The sequence below is a fragment of the Pinus tabuliformis genome, chromosome 3_1 (assembly GCF_031772625.1).
Source record: "Pinus tabuliformis cultivar Carrire ecotype Pingquan chromosome 3_1, CPIR1, whole genome shotgun sequence".
NCBI lineage: Eukaryota > Viridiplantae > Streptophyta > Pinopsida > Pinales > Pinaceae > Pinus > Pinus tabuliformis.
In genome coordinates this window covers 378,242,432-378,260,148 of record NC_142301.1, presented here as the reverse complement: position 1 = coordinate 378,260,148, position 17,717 = coordinate 378,242,432, and positions in this window count along the sequence as shown.

The window sequence follows — 17,717 nt, the reverse complement described above, 5'->3', positions numbered from 1 at the left end:
AAGGACTGAGGTCATATGTGAGGGATTTTATATCATCTTCTCCTATCATATTTATGAAGATCTCCCAAGTTATGGGGATTGTGAAGGTGTGGAGGGCTTCTTCCACCAACAGTTTAATTAGTCCATGGTGAGCCAATTGATCTGGTCTTCCTGCCTTCAATTGATTCCTTGAATCTATAAGGGACTGTAGGAGAAAATAGGGAAAGTTAAGTTTTTGGGGTGTGGGAATATCCATGCCATATCTCAGCTCATGCAGAAGTCTGAAATGGTAGCCATAAACTATGATATACCTTCCTTCAAAGGAAATGTACTTGGTAAATGACCTCATCCCAAGGGTAAGGTATGCTTGTTCTCCTAATGCCATTTTTGTCCTCTACAGGATGCTCATTTGGTTGGAAGAAGGTTTTCTTGGCAACTTGACCCAGTGGTTTTTCTTCTTTGCTCCAGGGTAGTCCAAGTGGAAGGCTGGTAACCATACTGATAAAATATGGGGTAATTTCAATGGTGAGACCTCTGAAAGTACCAGTGGCATGGGTCTTTGAGTGGGGTACCAAGGAAAGGGCAAACTCTTGAGTCACTTCTTCATCATACCCTCGAAGTTTTTCGAAAAATGGCATCCAATTGGCTTTGGTAAAAATGGCCACTACCTCAGGATGTTCATGGAGCCTGACTGAATTTAGGGGTTCCTTCCTCACGAATCCCCCTATTATTATGTTTATAATCTTTTGGAATACCTCAAGTGGAGAAGGGGACAACAATTTTTTCAATAACAAGAAATAGAGAAAAAAGTGTGGTTTTCTTTAAGAAATAGATAGAATTTTTTTTAATGCAATTTCTCTTCTCTTCAAGCTTAATTCTTCCTTAAAATTGCATCACCCCTTGTATATATGAATATGAAAAGTGGGTTTGTACCAAGCCTACCTCTTCAAGTCTGAATTTGAACAAAAACCCTGTGTTCTCTTCTGTAAAACTGCTTACTGGCCCTCCTGTAGAAATGGCTAGAGGTTCTCCTGTAGAACTGTTACTGCTCCTGTAGAACCCAATAATGCTCCTGTAGAACCCGATAAGAGGAGGAGGACTGAAAACGATAGAGAATGGTGGTTTCAAGGTTATGGAGGTGGTATGGAGCTTTCTACAGCTACGGGGATGATGATAAAATGGAAACAAAGGTGGTGAATGAGTTCGAGGCAGAGTACTTATGTTTACTGGAGATATTTCCGGCGATGATGTGAGGTGGAAAAAAGGGTACATTGTCATTATTCGGACCATTGGTCCCCACTGCTGTGTCATCATGAGTCTTCATGCCTTCTTCCTGCAATCACTTCCCATCATTTGCGTTGGAGTTTAAACATCCGCCACTACCTGCCTTTTTGGATTTTCCGTGAGTTGACTACACACACATGTCTTTTAGATCTCTGGATGAGTGCAATCAAACTGGACGAGGGTGGCCAGTTAACTAGCCACATTTCTTGTTTAATCCCAACCATTCCATTCGTTCATGCATTTTTTGAATTCTACAGATGCAATAGAGGAGAGGGTTAGACACTTACCTACAGGTCAAATGCTCGTGCTATGGTGTTGCTAGGTTCTGTTGCTGCTACATGCTCGGATTTCAGTGCTGCATGCCTGTATCCCTTCTGCTATATGATTTTTTCTCTTTGATATGTGTTTAGTTTCTTTGTACAGGTTCCCTTTAATTGAATCTTGCTTCTGACATCCCTGCATTCCTGTGGCTGCCCCTATTTTGCTATTGGAGCTTGATTTTAAGGGGATCAACTGCTACAAGAAATCCTACAGGAGCTCCTATAGCTGCTTCACCCTCTAAAATTTTTAGCTGATGCCTGTGCTGGGAGCTATGAGGATGCTACTAAGGATTTTGATGGCAATGGAGAGGGATTTGGTAAGGTGTAGGTGAGTTGCAGAGGTGTTGTTCTTTTTGATTCCTTATTTTTTTTTTTAACTAGTTTCTGTGTTTTTTCTTTTGCAGGAAGGAAAGAAATCAAATGGAAATGAGGTGGTGTAGGTGTGGGATGGAGGGTTAGGATGGTGGATAGCTGTAGGATGGCCTACATGCCTTCAAGGAAAATCCTTAGCTCCTCAAACTATTTGTAAAAGCTATTTTGGACTCTTTGTGATTTCTACAAGAGCCTCTCGTAGAACACTCAGGGTCTCTTGTAGGATGCACAGTCTTCAGAAAAAAACAAAGAGAGGTGGGAAAAAAATTTAGAAATGATGGAGAAGAGTATAGAGGATGTGTAATAGGCTTTGTGGCATGTCCCCTTACTCCCTGTGGTCCATCTATAGCCTGCAATGCATTTGAAAAGTTAATTTTCTCTTTTCTTTTTTCTCTGTTTTTTTTTTTTTTTGAAAAGATAACTAGGGCGCCTCCAGAAGGTTTTCACCCTACCTGCCTACCTTGGGTGCCTCCAATGGAGGTTTTCACTCAGGGATATTATTCTCTCTCCTTTTTGTTTTTGTCATCACTGGGCAGCCTCCAAAGAGGTTTTCAACACAATGATGAGACTAAAGCACCTCATAGAGGTTTTCACTTGAGTCCTTATTATTTTTTTCTTTTTTTTTGTCAGTGAGTGGGTGAAGTGGAAGTTGAGACCTGTTCCACTACCATTATTGCCTTATTTAGATCTTCAATGAATTCTTGCTTGGAGAGAGGCTTCTTGTAAATTTTCAATCTATGCCCATTGATAAGCATGGGGATGGCTTCCTCATCAATGGTTTTGGTCAGAACTGAACCATTGTCATTTCATTTTTCTATAGTGTAGGGTCCTATCCATCTTGTCCTCAGCTTTCCTTTGAAATGTTTATACCTTAAGTCATAGAGTAGCAACCAATCTCCTTCTTGGAATTTCTTCTCCTTGATATTTTTGTTGTGCCATATTTTCCTCTGAAGCTGGATTACCTCTGTGTGAAGAAGGGCCTGCAATCTTTGTTCATACAATCCATTGAGCTGGAGTAGTGTTTCACTTTATGCATTGCTGAGATCTAGGTCCAGCTGAGCTGCCATCCTTAGTGTATTGTATTCAAATTCTATTGACAGCAAAGCCTTCTTCCCATAGACCAGTTCATAGGGTGTGAACCCTATGGTGGTCTTCCATGTGGTGTTGTAGGCCCAGGTGGCCTCAACAAATCTATCTGCCCAATCTTTTATACTGTTGCTCACTACCTTGGTCAGAATTCCTTCCAAAGCTCTGTTAGTGACTTCCACCTGTCCATTGTCTTGTGGATGGTAAGGGGTGGAAGTCATGTGCTTGATTTTATGATGTGTGAGTAGGTCTTCAATCAAATTGGAAGTGAACTAACTTCCTTGATCTGTAACCAGTTCTCTTGGATACCCAAACTTATAGAACATGTTCTCTCTTAAAAAGTCAGCTGCTTTTTCACTCCTTACCTAGATTTTCACCTCTCTTTTTGCAAAAGTAGGGTTAGTCGGTAAATTAGGGTTTGTTAGGGTTACTTTACATTTCGGTCTTCTTTCTCTTTATGCAAGTAGAATAGCCTCTGTAAGGTAAGATTTCATTTCTTTTATCACATATAAAGCTTCCTCTAGAATTCATAGAAGTTGGCTTGAGCTCCTAGTGATCTTGCACTAGTTGACCAAGTGATAGCCTGCAGTAAGAACTAGTACTTGTGCATACAGCACTGTCACTTCAAGGTTTGTTACGAATTACCTGGTTGATAAAGGTAAAGTAGGAAGCCCCAAGAGTTGCAACATTATTGCTACAATGGATTTGAGAGTATTGCAGCAATAATGTTGCAACTCCTGGGGCTTCCTACTTTACTTTTATCAACTCGGTAGTTCGTAACAAACTTGGAAGCGACGGTGCTGTATGCACAAGTAGTAGTTCTTACTACAAGTTGTCACTTGGTCAGCTGGTGCAAGATCACTAGGAGCTCAAGCCAACTTTTATGAATTCCAGAAGAAGCTTTAACTGTGATGAAAGAAAGGAAAGCTTAATTTACAGAGGCTATTCTACTTGCAAAAACAGAAAGAAGACTGAAATGTGAAGTAAACCTAGAAAACCCTAATTTATCGACTAACCCTACTTTTGCAAAAAGAGAGGTGAAAATCTAGGAAAGGAGTGCCATTACTTATTGAAGAAGTAAACTACACCTATTCAAGCTATTTATGGAAGGAAATAAGAAAAAACATCTTTTTTTGGGATTTTTATGTATTTTATGTGAAATTGTTATGCATATAATTTTATTTGTTTGTGGATGTGGCAGCGATTAGGTGGCGATGGAGGGTGACTTTGGGATTTGTAGAGGTGTAGGAAGGTGTGGAGGGGTCCTAGGAGACCTCTAGCACCCTTCTGGAAGCTTCCCCTACAATCGGACTTCAGAAAGTCACTTATAGGAAATTCTACAGAAGGCTACAAGGGATCTACAGGAGGATGCCAAGAGCTGTTTTAGAGGGTTTAAAGGTGAAAAAATGGTGGGAAAGGGTAGCTGAAGACTAGAGGGATGTGTGAAGGGGTCTAAATTTCATCAAGGATGATTAGGAAAGAATATTATGGTTGGATTTTTTCAAGAGACGAGAGGAAAGCTTATGAGAAAAGTGCAGGAATTAGGGGAGATTTGTGAATGTTTGTGAATGACCTGTGAAACATGTAACAAAAGAGATGGAAAGGGTAGCTTTATTGACTTATTATGAGTTGATATGTGCTGTAAGAGAGCTACAAATCAAAACACTGAATCTAAGCAAGAAAAGAACTAGTTGCACCAAGAAAACAAAACTATATCTCATGTTAACCTAAATTCTGATCTAGGAAAATAAAATGCTGAATAGTGCTATATGGAAAGGAAATCACGGAAAGAGATTTATTGCAGAAACAGAATTTAGAATGACAAACTGGATTTGAGGCAAAGCATTAACCTCAAACCTTTGTACACACCGATCATGTTGCAATTAGGTATTTAATGAATAAACCAGATGTAAATGCTTGCATTATTAGATGGTTGCTTTTATTGTAGCAGTTTGATTTAACCATTGTTGATAAGCCTGGTAAGGAAAATGTTGTTGCTGACTTTTTGTCTAGAGTAAATTTGCCTGTAGGTGAGGAAGGAATGGTGGATGATCAAATGCTAGATGAACACCTATTTTCTATCTCAGTACTCTCCCCATGGTTTGTTGATATGCCCATGCAACCTCAAGTGACTTTTGAGCCATTTGAGAAGTGAGGCATGGAATTTGTGGGTCCTATCAACCCTCATTCAAAACAGAAACAATACATCATTATGTGCACCGATTATTTGAAAAAATGGGTAGATACAAAGGCAATAAAGGCAGCAACGAAAGAAAAAGTAGTTGAGTTTTTAAGAGAGAACATCTTCTATAACTTCGGGTATCCGAGAGAACTGGTTACAGATCAATGCAATCAATTCACTTCCAATTTGATTGAAGACTTGCTCACACATCATAAAATCAAGCACAGGGATAAGGAGATTGGGTTCTGCTCTATGACTCAAGGTATAAATATTTCAAAGTTAAGCTGAGGACAAGATGGCTAGGACCCTGCACTATAGAAAAATGCAATGAAAATGGTTCAGTTCTAATCATAACCATTGATGAGGAAGCCATCTCCATGCTTGTCAATGGGCATAGATTGAAAATTTACAAGAATCCCCTCTACAAGCAAGAATTCATTGAAGATCTGAATAAGATAGTGTTGCTAGTGGAACAGGTCTCAGCCTCCACTCCACCCACTAACTGAGAAAAAAAATAATAATAATAAGGACTCAAGTAAAAACCTCTATGAGGTGTTTGAGTCCCATCATTGGGTTGAAAACCTCTTTGGAGGCGAACCAGTGATGACAAAAACAAAAAAGATAGAGAATAATATCCCTGAGTGTAAACCTCCATTGGAGGTGCCTAGGGCAGGCAAGTAGGGTGAAAACCTTCTGGAGGTGCCCTGGTTGTCTTTTCAAAAAAAAAACAAAGAAAAGAGAAAAGAGAAAATTGACTTTTCAAATGCATTGCAGGTTACAGATGGACCATAGGGAGTAAGGGGACATGCCACAAAGCCTATTACACATCCTCTATACTCTTCTCCATCATTTCTGACCTTTTTCCCACCTCTCTATGTTGTTGTTGTTTTTTTTTTTTTTTCTCTGAATACTATGCATCCTACAGGAGACCCTATGTGTTCTATAGGAGGCTCCTGTAGAAATCACAGAGAGCCTAAGATAGATTTTACAAACAGTTTGAGGAGCTAAGGATTTTCTTGGAAGGCATGTAGGCCATCCTACAGCTATCCATCATCCTAACCCTCCATCCCACACCTGCACCACCTCACTTCCATTTGATTTCTTTCCTTCTTGCAAAAGAAAAAAACACAGAAACCAGTTTAAAAAAAAAATTAAGGAAACAAAAAGAACAACACCTATGCAACTCACCTGCAGCTTACCAAATCCCTCTCCATTACCGTTCAAATCCTTATTAACATCCTCACAGCTCCCATCACAGGCATCAACTAAAATTTTTATAGGGAGAAGCAGCTACAGGAGCTCCTGTAGGATTTCCAGTAGCAGGTGATCCCCTTAAAATCAAGCTCCAGCAGCAAAATAGGTGCAACCATAGGAATGCAGGGGATGTTAGAAGCAAGATTCAGTTAAAGGGAACCTATATAAAGAAACCGCATGCATCACTGAAATTCGAGCATGCAGCAGCAACAAAACCTAGCAGCACCATAACACAAGCATTCGACCTGCAGGTAAGTGTCTAACCCTCTCCTCTATTGCATCTGTATAATTCAAAAAATGCATGAACGAATGGAATGGTTGGGATTAAACCAGAAAGGTGGCCAGTTAACTAGCCACCCTCATCCAATTCGACTACGCTCATCCGGAGATCCAAAAGACATGTGTGTCTAGTCAACTCACGAAAAATCCAAAAAGGCAGGTAGTGGCAGATGTTTAAACTCCAATGCAAATGATGGGAAGTGATTGCGGGAAAAAGACATGAAGACTCAAGATGACATAGCAGTGGGGACCAACGGTTCGAATAATGACAACATACCCTTTTTTCCACCTCACATCATCGCCGGAAATATCTCCAGTAAACATAAGTACTCTACCTCGAACTCATTCACCACCTTTGTTTCCATTTTATCATCATCCCCGCAACTGTAGAAAGCTCCATACCACCTCCATAACCTAGAAACCATCGTTCTTTGTTGTTTTCAGTCCTCCTCCTCTTATCAGGTTCTACAGGAAGAATCCCCTACTATCAAAAGGGAAGAATCTCCATCCAAAACCCCCATTACTTATAAGAGAGGAAGTCCTAGATCTTCCACTTGGAAGGAAGGAGTAAAACTACAGGACTAAAAAACAGTCCTACAGGAGGCACAAACTGCTCTACAGGAGACCCTAACAAAGCTACAGGAGACTGAGAAACTTGAGAAAAGAGTAGAAGAGCAGGCCAAGGGGAAGGATGAAATAGTAGAGACACAGGAACCTGACCTCCAGCCTAGTTTGCGCTCTTATTAAAATCTCCTTGAAGGGAGAAAAATTATTCCACAAAAATTTGCAGTCCCACGTTTCTTTGAACTGGAAGAAGAAAGGGTAATGAGCCATAGATGGATGCAAATTTCCAAGTCCAAAGGGGTGGAAGACATTTGCCACATGGAGAACAAGTAAAGAGAAATGGGTAAGGAGTTGAGCACTGTAAGACATACAGAAGCAATCAGAAGAACTCACTTGGAAGCAGAAAATGAAATGTTAAGGAAATAGCTGCAAGAAAAGGACACACAATTGGCATGCATGGCCAGTTGTTCTATGGAGGCAATACAGTGTAGGCAACTAGCCAAATCATCTGGAGTATACCTCAAAGACCAATGGCTATAGTTTCAAATCAAGAACTTGGCACAGAGAGGAAGCATGCCTTTTAAGGATGATAAAAAGTTTACAGACCTATGTGACCAAATTTTAGCAGAAGTCAAGGCAAAGTTGGTAGAGTTTTATTTGCATAATATGGCCCTCACTGATATGAACCTATGGGACCCCAATGCTAGGTTGGGGGACTTGTAGCTGATGGCCATGGCATCATGGATGAATCATGAGGAGAAAAGGGTGGCAGAAATCAAGAAGTTGATAGAAAAAGAGAAAAATGAACCCCTAATGATCTGATCTGAGCCAATAGACCCCATGGCTTTCATCAGTGTCCACTAGAAGCTTTCAGATAATCCTCAAAGTGCCCCTAAGTATATCAATGAGTAGGCCCAGGCTATTGCACATTTTGAGGACATGGAAAGATTACTTGGAGATGACTGCATTCATGCCTATATGAGAAGGTGGAACACACTGCCACACAACCTACAGATTATGGAGTATCACTCCCCAAACAGGATGAAAGAAGCATTGAGGAGAGTGCCTCTATACAAGTGCTCTATGCATAGTTTGAAGGTCAATTGGATTGGCCTCAAATTTGGTCCTCCACGGACCACTACAGCTAGGCCTACTGGAAGGTGTAAAAGAAGAAGAAGAAAAACAAAAGTAGTGGGAAGAGGTGGACAAAAAGGTAGGATTCCATGATAAGGAGGAGGATCTCACATCAGAAGCATGGGATGTCAGGAAGTCCATTGGGGCCATCAAGGATGAGGAGATAGACTAGTTTCTCAGAGGATGAGCAACACATTCAGTAGGGGGGTGATGATGAGCCCCATAAATGGGTAATTATATGTGCTCATTTGGCCTCCTAACTCAGCTTAATCCACCATTCTCATTAGTTTATTGCATGATTTTTATTATATTTATGCTAATAGAGTGAATTGGGTTAGTCATTATGCCATGAAGTCTAATGTGTGCTTTATGCATAGTTTTGGTCAATTTTGAGACAAAGTCAACGGTTTAATGAGCATTTGGTAGCCAATGTTCAAGGAAAAAAAGGGAGAGGATTTGTAGGAGGGTGTCCCCCTCATTTATGAACCCCTACCTCGAATCCTCCTTCAGAAATCTCGGAGCACAAGCAACCACATCAATGCATCAAAGGGGCAACCGAGTAAGTGAAGAAGAACTGTTGTCTATCTATAGTCTTGGGAGCCAAGCCTCCTTGATTTTAGGAGAGATGTTGGAGGCTCTAGTTGTATAAATAGGAGGGCTTAGGTGCTCAGTAGTTTAGTTGGATGTTAGTCAAATTTTCACACTTTTGTTGCAGCTTTTGCTCAACTCATTTCGAGCTTACTTTTGTGAACAATTTTATGTAATGTGACTATTATTTTGATAATGGAGATGAAATATTTTCTCAGCCAACACTGAGTTCTTTCAGGGGGCTAAAGCTCTTGGGTTAGGGCCCAACGCAAGATGCCCAACACCACTTATTTTGTATTTATATGTTTTTGCTTCAGTCCATGAATTAGTTGTTGTTAGATAGATTTCTTCCTTAGTAGAATAGGTTACTTTTGGTGGTTTATATAGCTATTTCCTTTTCAGTTGCTGAAGTGGGTTGAAGAGTGGTAAGAGAAAGATAAAAAAAGGCCATCAATAGAGCCATGACCTCCTTTCCTACCTTTTGGAACCATGAATTGAGGTCAAGATCTGCTTGTTGCCATCAGTTTTTCTTCCTCCATGCAATTTCTAGTGTTATAGTTTGATTCAGAGGTTAATGTTTTGCTTCAAATCCATTTTTCCATGCTCATTTATGTTTCTACAATAGATCTCTTTCCATGTTTTCCTTTCCATGTAGCACTGTCCAGCATTTTATTTTCCTAGATCAGAATTTAGGTTAACATGAGATATAGTTATGTTTTTTTAGTGCAGCTAGTTCTTTTCTTCCTCAGATTCAGTGTTTTGATTTGGAGCTCTCTTACAGTACACCTATACTCATAATAAGTCAATAAATATACCATCACTATCTCTTTTGCTATATGTTCCATAGGTCATTCACAGCCCTTCACAAATTTGCCCTAATTCTTGCACCTTTCTCATAAGCTTTCCTTTCGTCTCTTGAACAAATCCAACCATCATTTTTTTGTCCTAATCAACTTTGATGAACTTCAGACACCTTAATACATCCCTCTAGTCTTTAGCTACCCTTTCCCACCATTTTTTTCACCTTTAAACCCTCTAAAACATCTCTCGGCATCCTCTTGTAGATCTTCCGGCAGATCTTCCTGTAGATCTTCTTGTAGATCCCCTGCAACCTCCTGTAGAATTTCCTGTAAGTGACATTTTGAAGTCTGATCATAGGGAAAGCTTCCAGAATGGTGCCAAAGGTCTCCTAGGACCCCTCCACACCTTCGTACCCCTCTGCAAATCCCAAAGTCACCCTCCATCGCCACCTAATCGCTGCCACATCCACAAACAAATAAAATTACATGCATAACAATTTCACATAAAATACATAAAAATCCAAAAAATATGTTTTTTTCTTATTTCCTTTTAGAAATAGCTTGAATAGGTGTAGTTTACTTCCCCAGTAGATAATGGAACTCCTTTCCTAGATTTTCACCTCTCTTTTTGCAAAAGTAGGGTTAGTCAGTAAATTAGGGTTTGCGAGGGTTACTTCACATTTCGGCCTTCTTTCTCTTTCTGCAAGTAGAATAGCCTCTGTAGGGTAAGCTTTCATTTCTTTTATCACATATAAAGCTTCTTTTGAAATTCAAAGAATTTGGCTTGAGCTCCTACTGATCTTGCGCCAACTGACCAAGTGATAGCCTATAGTAAGAACTAGTACTTGTGCATACAACACCGTCGCTTCCAAGTTTGTTATGAACTACTGGGTTGATAAAAGTAAAGTAGGAAGCCCCAGGAGTTGCAACATTATTGCTGCAATACTATTGCTCAATAAAGCTACCCTCACCATCTCTTTTGCTACATTTTTCATAGGTCATTCATAGCCCTTCACAAATCTACCCTAATTCCTGCACTTTTCTCATAAGTTTTCCTCTCGTCTCTTGAACAAATCCAACCATAATTTTCTTTCCTAATCATCCTTGATGAACATCAGACCCCTTCACACGTCTCTCTAGTCTTCAACTACCTTTTCCCACCATTTTTTCACCTTTAAACCCTCTAAAACAGCTCTTGGGATCCTCCTGTAGATCCCCTGCAGCCTCCTGTAGAATTTCCTATAAGTGACTTTTTGAAGTCTGATTGCAGGGGAAGCTTCCAGAAGGGTGCCAAAGGTCTCCTAGGACCCATCCACACCTTCTTACACCTCTGTAAATCCCAAAGTTTCCCTCCATCGCCACCTAATCGCTGCCACATCCACAAACAAATAAAATTACATGCATAACAATTTCACATAAAATACATAAAAATCCAAAAAAGAAGTTTTTTCTTATTTCCTTCCAGAAATAGCTTGAATAGGTGTACTTTACTTCTTCAGTAGGTAATGGCACTCCTTTCTTAGATTTTCACCTCTCTTTTTGCAAAAGTAGTGTTAGTCGGTAAGTGGTGAGCACCAGTATTGCAGCAATAATGCTACAACTCATGGGGCTTCCTACTTTACTTTTGTCAACCTGGTAGTTCATAACAAACTTGGAAGCGATGGTGTTGTATGCACAAGTACTAGTTCTTACTGCAGGCTATCATTTGGTTAACTGGTGCAAGATCACTAGGAGCTCAAGCCAACTTCTATGAATTCCAAAAGAAGCTTTAACTATGATGAAAGAAAGGAAAGCTTACTCTACAGAGGCTATTCTACTTGCAGAAAGAGAAAGAAGACTGAAATGTGAAGTAAACCTAGCAAACCCTAGTTTACCGACTAACCCTACTTTTGCAAAAAGAGAGGTGAAAATCTAGGAAAGGAGTGCCATTACCTACTGAAGAAGTAAACTACACCTATTCAAGCTATTTCTGGAAGGAAATAAGAAAAAACATCTTTTTTGGGATTTTTATGTATTTTATGTGAAATTGTTATGCATGTAATTTTATTTGTTTCATTCCTTATTATTATTATTATTATTATTATTTCTCAGCTAGTGGGTGGAGTGGAGGTTGAGACTTGTTCCACTACCAACATTATCTTATTCAGATCTTCAATGAATTCTTGCTTGGAGAGGGTTTTCTTGTAAATTTTCAATCTATGCCCATTGATAAGCATGGGGATGGATTCCTCATCAATGATTCTGATTAGAACTAAACCATTGTCATTGAATTTTTCTATAGTGTAGGGTCCTAGCCATCTTGTCCTTAGATTTCCTTTTAAATCTTTATACCTTGAGTCATAGAGCAGTGCCCAATCTCCTTCTTGGAATTGCTTCTCCTTGATATTTTTGTCATGCCATATCTTCCTCTAAAGCTAGATTACCTCTGTGTGAAGAAGGGCCTACAATATTTGTTCATCCAATCCATTGAGCTTGAGTAGCTTTCCTTTTGTGCATTGCTGAGATATAGGTCTAGCTAAGCTGCCACCCTTAGTGTATTGTATTCAAATTCTATTAACAACAAAGCTTTCTTCCCATAGACCAGTTCATAGGGTGTGAACCCTGTGGTGGTCTTCCATGTGGTGTTGTAGGCCCAGGTGGCCTCAACCAATCTATCTACCCAATCTTTTCTGTTGTTGCTCACTACCTTGGTCAAAATTCCTTCCAAAGCTCTGTTAGTGACTTCCACCTATCCATTGGCTTGTGGATGGTAAGGGGTGGAAGTCCTGTGCTTGATTTTATGATGTGTGAGCAGGTCATCAATCAAATTGGAAGTGAACTGACTACCTTGATCTGTAGCCAGTTCTCTTGGATACCTGAACTTATAGAAGATGTTCTCTCTTAAAAACTCAACTACTTTTTCTTCTATTGCTGCCTTGATTGCCTTTGTCTCTGACCATTTTGTCAGATAATCGGTGCACATAATGATGTATTGTTTCTATTTTGATGGAGGGTTGATAGGACCCACAAAGTCCATGCCCCACTTCTCAAATGGCTCAAAAGTCACTTGAGGTTGCATGGGAATCTCATCTTTTGGAGTAGGTTTCCCCATCCTTTGGCACCGATCACATTGGCTAATATATCTCTTCACATCTTGATGAAGAGTGGGCCAATAGTAACCTGCTTGTAGAATTTTGAAGGCAGTCCTCTTTGCTGCAAAATGGCCTCCACAAGGCCCGTCATGATAGGTTAGGATAATGTCAAAAAATTCCTGCTCTCTAACACATCTTCCCAAAATCTGATCTGGGCCAAGCTTGAAGAGATTGCCCCCAATCCAGGTGAAAGGGTCACTTTTTCTCATGATCTTGCTCTTCTCTTTTGAGGAAAGGTGTGGTGGGAACTGTGCTGAAACCAAGTAATTTTCTATATCAAAAAACCATGGGTAAAGTACTGAGATAGCAAATAGGTGTTCATCTGGCATTTGATCATCCACCATTCCTTCCTCACCTGCAGGCAAATTTACTCTAGACAAAAAGTTAGCAACAACATTTTCCTTACCAGGCTTATCAACAATGGTTAAATCAAACTGCTGCAACAAAAGAAACCATATAATAATGCAAGCATTTACATCTAGTTTATTCATTAAATACCTAATTGTAGCATGATCGGTGTGTACAAAGGTTTGATAGCCTGTGATGTAATGTCTGAACTTATTTAAGGAATGCACTATAGCTAGGAGTTCCTTCTTAGTGACGTTTAACTCTACCTTGGACAAATTTTTACTTATAAAGTATATGGCATAAGGTAACTTTTCATCAATTTTCCCCAAGGCTACTCCTATTGCGTTTTTCAAGGCATATGTGTGAATGTGGAAAGGTAGGGCCCAGTTTGGGCCTCTCAAAATTAGGGCAGTCACAAGTTTACTTTTCAAGTTGTCTAGGGCTTCTTGATAGTTGTCAGTCCATATGAAATCGACATATTTTCCCAAAAGACCAAACAATGGAGAGGCTAACTTACTGAAATCTTTCATGAATATTCTATAATATCCCACTAAGCCTAGGAAACTTCGGACATCTCTCACCTTTTGAGGAGGTGGGACCCTTTAGATGATGGTGATTTTGTTGGGGTCCACCTGCAATCCTTCTATAGATATTGCATGACCTAGCACAGTCCCTTCAGTCATCAAGAATTCACATTTTTCCAAACTGAGGGACAGGTTCATTTCAATACACTTGTCCAAAATTTTTCCTAGGTTAGACAAAGCTTCTTGGAAGTTAGAACCATAAGGATTAAAATCATCCATATACATTTCCACTGCATCATGAACCAGTTCAGAGAATATACTCAATATTTCTCTCTGGAAAGTGGCGGGAGCTGCACAAACCAAAAGGAAGGACCCGATAGGAAAAGGTACCCCAAGGACAAGTGAAAGTGGTCTTATATTGGTCTTTCAGGCTGATTTGGATTTGATTGTACCCATTGAACCCATCTAGGAAGGAGAAAAACTTTTTCCCCGCTAGACCATCTAGCACTTGATCTATGAAAGGCAAAGGAAAATGGTCCCTTTTAGTGGCCTTGTTCAGTGTCCGACAATCGACACAGATCCTCCACTTACCATTTTTCTTTGGCACTAGCACCAAAGGAGAGACCCATTCACTGTCGGAGATGGGGTATATAAATCTTGCATCCAGTAACTTTTGTAATTATTCCTTGACAATGTCCTTAAGGGCTGGATTCATCCTCCTTTGAGGCTTCCTGACTAGTTTTCAATCTTCTTTACTGTAAATGTGATGGGTACAAATTGAATGGTGCACTCCCTTCATCTCCTTATAGCTCCAAGCGAAGGCATCTAAATGTTTTCTCAATAGGCTACACAGTTCCTTCTCCTGGGAGGTGGATAGGGATGAGTTGATTTTCAAGGTTATTTTAGGGTCGAACTATATATTCTTAACATGGAGAGAGGTTGGTTCAGCCACACGGAGATCAGTTAAGGGATTGTCTTGGGTGCCTTTCACTAGACCTTCTAATGGCAAAATACTGGGGGGTGGATTCTGAATTAGATTTTCAATGATATCATCCTCATTTTGCGGTTGCCCCCTCATAACAATTTCTACTGCACACAATGGTGCAGAATAGACTTAATCCTCATCCTCCTCCTCCAACCAGAGAGGTCGATCATGTTCTAGTAAGGGTTGGGTAGGAGGGTATAGGATTAGCTGCTTGGGCATATGCCCATTCTTGATTGTCATGTTCCTAGCTCGACAGCTAATGTAAGCATCTACAGTCAACCAGGGTCTTCCCAGGATGAGAGGATACCCAATGAGCTTTGCTTTCGGCTGAGGAACCAAAAAATCAGAAAGGTACTCCCAAGAATTAATTGAGACCATGACATCCTCCACAATCCCCTGAGGGGTCACAGTGGAGTAGTCTGCTAGCTATAGTACTGTCGTGGTCTTTCTCAAGGAGCCCTAGAGTTTGAGCTTGAGCATGGCGTCCTTGGTCATCACATTAATGGCAGCCCCTAGATCAATCAGGCTATGGGGATCATGGTGCCATTGATGTGGACATCAACTACTGGGCTTCCAGGGTCTAGATATTTTGCATAGATTACCTGCCCCAACATCAAGTTAGATAGTTTTCCTATGACATTGATGGTTGGGGCATCTCTCTTGCACCTACCTGGATGCCTGAATCACTTCTCTTTGATCATCTTATTGTATATAGGCACATCCTTTATGGCTTGGAGAAGTGGTATGTTTACACATAGCTATTTCAATTCTCCCAGAAGTTCAATTTCTTCTGGGGTAGGTTGTGTTATTCTAGATAATCTCTCAGAAGAGGGTGGATTTGCTTTTGGTTCACTTTCCTCTTTATCTTCCTCAACCTCCTGAGGGGGAGGTTGGATATCTAGGAGAACCTTCCCAAATCATAGGTTAATCTCCTAAATCTCCACAACATAGGTTGGGCATGATGGTTCCCCACTATATACTTGTTGAGCCTATCTGTTGTTCGGGTTTGGGTTCGGTTGAGCAGGGATTTGGGGTTGCCTTGGTGGAGCAGGAGGCAATGGTTGCGGTTGAGCAAGTGATGGAGGCAAAAGAGTTAGAGGAGAGTTGTACTGGGGCCTCCACCCCTGATGAGATGCATTCCACTAAGGTTGTGGCTGAGTATAGGAGTGCAATGAATGAGCGACTGGTTGGTCATGATATTGAGATGGATATGATGAAGGAGGAGGTGTGGACCAGGAAGAATGAGCAGGGGGACCCCAAGAAGGTATGGAAGTGGTTTGAATGGGGTTGTAGTATGCCTGAGATGTCCATTGCATTCCATGTTGGTATGGTCTAGGTCCATGCGGTCTCCTTTGGTTCATGAAATAGAGTGGTTCAGTGGCTCCTTTAGCCCCTTGGTATACAACTTTAAGTCCAGGGAAGGAAGGGCACTTATCTGTAGAATGATCTTCTTCACAGACTGAACAAAATTCTATAGATTTCAATGGACATTCATTCCTAGGATGCCTTCTGGTGCACCTAGGACAAAAAATGGCCAAAGCCCTTTCCGCATCCTCTTGTTTCCTTTTAATATGCAAGGTATCCATTTTCATGGCAAGAGTCTGCAACATCTCACTCTTGAAATCTTCCAGCATGTTTCCAAGTTCACCTTTAAGGGATAAACTACATGAGGAGGTACTGGTTGTGGGTTGGCTCCCCCTACCTCTCTTTTTGGCTACCCTAGAATGGTTCCTAAAAATAGTCTTTATGTCTTCATAAGGTAGTTGGTAGATGTCTCCCCCAACCAGGTAATGGAGGGTGTCTAAAAGGTCTTCTAGAATTCCCCTCAGTAGGACCAACTTCAAAGATTCAGAGTTGAGTGTGCACCTGGCCCTTTTAAAACTGAGCTGGAACCTCTCTTCATAATCTTCCAAGGATTCAACACTTACCATCGTCATTCTAAAGATTTCATCCTTGGTATCTTTTGACCTACAGTAGTCCCAGTATTTTTTATTAAAGGCTTGATGCATTTGAGCCCAAGTTGTGGTGTTGTTTCTAGGTAACCCCATGAACCAGCGCAATGCTGCATCCTTGAGGGTAGAAGGAAACAGTTTCAACTTCTGCTCATCTTCTGCATAGTCATAGGTTCGATAGATAACAACAAACTCAAATAGGAAGGTGTCAGGATCTTCTGTAGTCAATCCATGGAAGTGAGGTAGGGCTAAAGGGCTTATGTTCTTCATTTTAGTGTCCCCATTGGTCTCTCAGATGGGAAAGGTACCCTCTACTCTTTCTCCATTCCCCCTAGCATTTCTGTTTTCAGCCATTGTCTCAGGAGGGATGTTTTCTTCCTCTTCTTCTCCTATAGGTTCTTCAAATATCTCAGGTTGTTCTCCTAAAGGTTCTTCTAGATCACTGCCACCAAAGAAGAGAGAAGGGTGGCTTTGTGATGTGGTGGGGGTGTTGGGTAAGAATTTCCCTGAATTATCTTTGTTCCTACGAGGCATGAAAGGAAATCTCTTTTTGGGTGATTTTTGTTTTTTTTCTGCTTATACTTGCAAAACTAAAATTGATTGAACAACAAATTGCAACTATTGAAATGAACTTGCTGAAAGGAAATTGAAGAACTAAAAGGACTAATCTACTTTTGCTGAAATGGAAATTGCAGAATTGAAAGGGCTAATCTACTTTTGCTAAAATGGAAATTATAGAATTGAAATGAAAGCAAGGAAATGCAGAACTTGAGAGAAACAACTACTCTACTTTTGTTGAAATGAACTACTTAGCAGAATGTTGCAGTAGAAAATAGAAGAAAAGCAGTAATCACAAAATACTCTGATGCTTCCCCGGCAACGGCACCAAAAAGTGGTGAGCACCAGTATTGCAGCAATAATGCTGCAACTCCCAG